At 42.1% G+C, this 5,419-nt stretch overlaps 1 pseudogene; it reads left to right on the top strand.

Moving 5' to 3' along the window:
• The first annotated feature begins 3,646 nt into the window (after positions 1-3,646).
• LOC115643055 lies at positions 3,647-4,579 on the top strand (annotated as a pseudogene).
• Positions 4,580-5,419: the final 840 nt, after the last annotated feature.

Below are 5,419 nucleotides of genomic sequence, written 5' to 3'. Positions count from 1 at the left end.
TCTAAATCTGCTGTGCTGTAGCTTAAACTCAGAGCTTCTTGTCCTGCCCTCTGTGGCAAGAAACAACAACTTTTCTCCAGCGTTTTTATGGCAGCTTTTCATGTATTTGAAGACCACTACCATGCCTCCACTTAATCTCTTCTTTTCCTTCAGCCTTTGTCGTATGGCTTCCCTCCCAAGTAGCTGAAGACTGTTGGCATGTCCTCCCCTCAATCTTCTATATTCCAAAGTAAAAATACCCAGTTCCTTTAGTCTTTTCTCTTATAGCTTCTGTTCTGTTCCTCAGATCATCTTTGTCTATCACCTCTGGATTCTTTTCAGTTTCTCTTTATACCCTCAGTGTAAACTATTTGGTCCTTATTTTCAGCTGGAATTGTCTAGCTTCATCATCCAGCCCTTGGATCTTCCTTTGCCTTTCTCTGCTAGATTAAAGACCCCAATATTACTATTTAAGATAAATAAATAAAGCTCTTTAAGTCTCTCTCACACTCTGTAATTTTCTTCAGCCCTGGTTCATTTATGTGGCTTTTTGCTCCACTAGCTTCAATTTTTCAACATCCTTTTTGAAATGTAGACCCCGGGACTGGACACAGTCAGTTTCACCAATGCCAGGTGCAGAGGTAAAATCCTTCCCTGCTCCAACTCACCAACCCCCTGTTTATGCATCCAAGGATCACATCAGTGCTTTTGGCCACAGCATTGCACTGGGAGCTACAATGATTAGGTTATCCACAGTGAGCCCTAAATCATTTTCACAGTCCCTGCCTTCCATAATACTGTGCCCCCATCTATGGGTCTTGCCTGCATTCTCTGTTCCAAGAGGATCACTTTGCATCTAACTGTATTAAAATATTTTGTTTGCATGGCCCAGCTCACCAAACACTCTAGATCAATCGGTGTGCTGCCCTGGCCACTTCATTGTAACCGCTCTGCCGATATTTGGATTATGCACAAATTTTATCTGCGGTTATTTTATATTTGTTTCCAGATCATTGGTGAAAATATTGAATAACATTGAGCCAACAAGTGATCCCTGCAGAACCCCACTGGAAACAGCTGCATTTGCTGACAACATCCCATTGTCAGCTGCTTTATGGGATCTGTTAGGTGGCCAGATTTTATTTCATTTAATGTATGTGGTACTGAGATAGTAGAGAATTCATTTTTTATCTGAGTGTTTTCCCTTACTTAGTCAAATGTCTCAGAGAAATCAAAGTCTATCACATCTGCACAGTTCTCTCGATCCACCAAATATGTACTCTAATTAAAGAATGAAATCAGGTTTATATGACAAGACACCTTCTCCATAAACCATGTTATTGATAAGCATTAATTATATTACTAGACTTTTTCTGAAGTAATCCCATGTCAACTTTTCCATTTTTTCATTAAATTTCAATTGTTTAAAACTTTCCCTTTAGCTGCTGCCTGATTTTGCACTTCTGGTTCCAAAGGAGACATGTTGTTGATGGTCAGTTCGTAACTCTGGTGTTTGTAATTCTAAGGTTCTATGTAGATGCTCTTTAATGTTCTCCATGATTGCTGATGGAGAACATTAAAGTGTGTCATCACCTCATGTGGTATGAGTACATCATATTGCTTCTTTCCAAGTGCAGAACAAAAATATATATGAAATATATCTACCTTTTCTGCAACATTAACAAGTTTCCTTTCTCCCTCTAGAATTTTGCCTAAACCTTTTATAGGATTTCTTTTGTTGTTAAAATACTTAATAACATCCAAGCAAGGATTTTTCCCTGATATCTTTAATGCCCTTTATCAATCATAACTTCCAATTTCTCGTTCTTGCTATCTATATTCTCGATTTCCCCCCATTTTTATATATTTTATATATTGCTTTTCCCTGCCCCACAATAGCTGCCTTCACTTTGCCACTGGAGTGGGTTTTTAGCCAAATTTGTCTATATTCATGACTGTGGTATCATGGCTTTTTAGCTGTTTAATCAAGTATCAGAGGGGTAGCCATGTTAGTCTAGATCTGTAAAAAGCGACAAAGAGTCCTGTGGCACCTTACAGGCTAACAGACATATTGGAGCGTGAGCTTTCGGGGGCGAATACCCTCTTTGTCAGATGTATGCAGTGGAAATTTCCACAACCAGGTATAAATGTGCAGGCAAGAATCAGTCTAAAGATAACAAGGTTAGTTCACTCAGGGAGGATGAGGCCAGTTTGGCCGATGTAGATGGCAGAGGGGCATTTCTGGCACATGATGGTGTATATTACATTGGTGGACGTGCATGCGAATGGATGGGTGATGTTGTGGCTGATCTGGTTAGGTCCTGTCATGGTGTTGCTGGTGTAGATATGTGCGCAGAGTTGGCATCGAAGTTTGTTGCATGCACATATCTACACCAGCGACACCATGACAGGACCTAACCAGATCAGCTACAACATCACCTGTTCATTTGCCTGCACGGCCACCAATGTTATATACATCATCATGTGCCAGATATGCCCCTCTGCTATGTACATCAGCCAAACTGGCCTCATCCTCCCTGAGTGAACTAACTTTGTTATCTCTAGACTGATTCTTGCTTGCATATACATACCTGCCCCTGGAAATTTCCATGACTTGCATCTGACGAAGTGGGTATTCACCCCTGAAAGCTTATGCTCCAATACATCTGTTAATCTATAAGGTGCCACAGGATTCTTTGTTGCTTTTTACAGCTATTTAATATACTCATCTTAAAGAACTCCCAAGTTTCATTCCCATTTTCTCTCTGAAAAATTCTTCACCATCAGTTTTACTGATGATTTCCTCAGCTTTGCGGATTTAGCCTTTGGAAGCACTAAGTATCTCTAGATATTACTGGTTGGGAACTGTTCTCTCTCTGTCCATTGGAATGTAAACTGTTCCATTCTTTATTTTCCTCTCATCTATCATATGCCCCCTTATGTATCTCTTCTCTAAATGAAACAGTCCAAATCTTTCCAGTCTTTCTACATAGGGCAGCCTCCCCTAGTCTCATAGAGTTTCTTGGAAATCCCCTTTCTATCTACTACTATGGAGGGATAGCTCAGTGGTTTGAGGATTAGCTTGCTAATCCCAGGCTTGTGAGTTCAATCCTTGAGAGGGCTATTTAGGGAACTTGGGGTTTAATAAAAAAAAAATCTGGGAATGTTCCCTGCTTTGAGCAGGAGGTTGGACTAGATGATCTCCTGAGGCCCTTTCCAAGCCTGATATTATATGATCCTCTATAGAGACTGGGTCACCATAACTGAACACAGATCCAAAGCAGTTTATTCTCCCTCCTATTATAAGGCATATCTACCCTAGTGTTTCCTGTTGGTGCCTATTATCATTTCCCACACATGGAGCACAATAAAATATGGAATTTGCATAAGTATGATCATTATTTCATAATTAATTTCTCTGAATAACAAAAATGTCATTTTCAGTGTGTGAAGTGTGACCAATCTGTTTGTCCCACGAGAACAGTTTCCAGTAGCACATGCAGTGTCTCATATTAACATTGTCTCTTCATTCAGGCATTTGTACTGCGACCATCACCCTAGAGCCTGGGCACATACAGGAAATCAGGGGAACATACAGTACATGCAGGAGACACCGTTCTGCCTCAGAGTTGGACACCTTCTCCCCTACTCCATGTCAGATTCCAACACAACTGACTTCAACAACCCCTCCACCTTCATCCTACTGGGAATTCCTGGCCTGGAAGTGGCCCATGTCTGGATCTCCATCCCCTTCTTCACCATGTACGCCATAGCCATCTTGGGGAACTTCACCATCCTGTTCATTGTGAGGATAGAGCCGAGCCTCCATGGGCCTATGTACTATTTCCTCTGCATGCTGGCCGTCACCGACCTGGTCCTGTCCACGACCACTGTTCCCAAAACACTGAGCATCTTCTGGCTCAATTCCAGGGAGATCAATTTCAGTGCCTGTCTCATGCAGATGTACTTCATTCACTGCTTCTCAGCAATGAAATCTGGGATCTTTGTGGCCATGGCTTTGGATAGGTATGTAGCCATCTGCGATCCCCTGAGACATTCCACCACCCTGACAAACCCCATGGTGGCCAAAATCAGTCTCACTGTAGTACTACGCAGGAGCTTACTCGTACTACCCAATCCCTTCCTGGTGTGGCGGTGCCCCTATTACAGAACCAGCATCATCCCCCATACCTACTGCGATCACATAGCTGTGGTCAAGTTGGCCTGTGCTGACATTAGTGCCAGTAATTACTATGGTCTGTCTTTGGTATTCTTCACCGCAGGTCTGGATGTGTTTTTTATTGCTGTGTCCTATACTCAAATTCTCAGGGTTATCATAGGCCTCACCACAAAGGATGCCTGACTCAAGACTTTTGGGACCTGCGTCTCCCACCTCTGTGTCATCTTAGCCTTTTACATCCCCGGTCTCTTCTCCATCCTGACACACCGATTTGGCCACAATGTGGCCCCACATTTCCATGTTCTCATTGCCAATATGTACCTCCTGGTGCCTCTCATGCTGAACCCCATCATATACGGGGTGAGGACCAAATAGATACAGAACAGGCTGCTCTGGATCTTTGCTCATAAAGGGACTTAAAGTTTTCTCCTGGTGTTCAGGAGTGCAGAGGCATCTTTCCTGAATCACTTACTGAAAATAAGAACATATGAATGCCATACTGGGTCAGACCAAAGGTCCATCTAGCCACTATCCTGTTTCTAACAATGGCCAATGCCAGGTGCTCTAGACAGAATGAATAGAACAGGAAATAATTAAGTAATCCATTCCCTGCCGCTCATCCCCAGCTTCTGGCAAACAGAGGCTAGGGACGATGTCCCTGCCCATCCTGATTAAAAGCCATTGATGGACCTATCTGCCCCATGAATTTATATAGTTCTTGTTTTGAACCCTGTTATAGCCTTGGACTTCACAACATCATCTGGCAAAGAGTTCCAAAGGTTGACGGTACCTTGTGTGAATAAACACTTCCTTTTGTTTGTTTTAAACCAGCTGCCTATTAATTGCGTTTGGTGACCCATAGTTCTTGTATTATGAGAAGGAGTAAATAGCACTTCCTTATTTAATCGCTCCACACTAATCATGAGGTTATAGACCTCAAACATATCCCCCCTTAGTTATCTCTTTTCCAAGCTGAAATGCCCCAGGCTTATTAATTTCTCCTCCTACAGAAGCCATTCCATACTCCTAATCATCTTTGTTGCCCTTTTCTAAATCTTTTCCAATTTCAATATATCTTTTTCGATGTGGGGTGGCCAGATCTGCACGCAGTATTCAAGAGAGGCATTATGATATTTTCTGTCTTATTATCTACCCCTTCCTTAATGATTCCAAAATTCTGTTTGCTTTTTTTGACTGCCGCTGCACATCGAGTGGATGTTTTCAGAGAACTATCTACAATGACTCCAATATCTCTTTCTT

Source organism: Gopherus evgoodei, unplaced genomic scaffold, assembly GCF_007399415.2.
Source record: "Gopherus evgoodei ecotype Sinaloan lineage unplaced genomic scaffold, rGopEvg1_v1.p scaffold_50_arrow_ctg1, whole genome shotgun sequence".
NCBI classification, from domain to species: domain Eukaryota; kingdom Metazoa; phylum Chordata; order Testudines; family Testudinidae; genus Gopherus; species Gopherus evgoodei.
The sequence above is the reverse complement of the archived record's forward strand: the minus strand, read 5'-3'. Positions and strand labels throughout refer to the sequence as shown.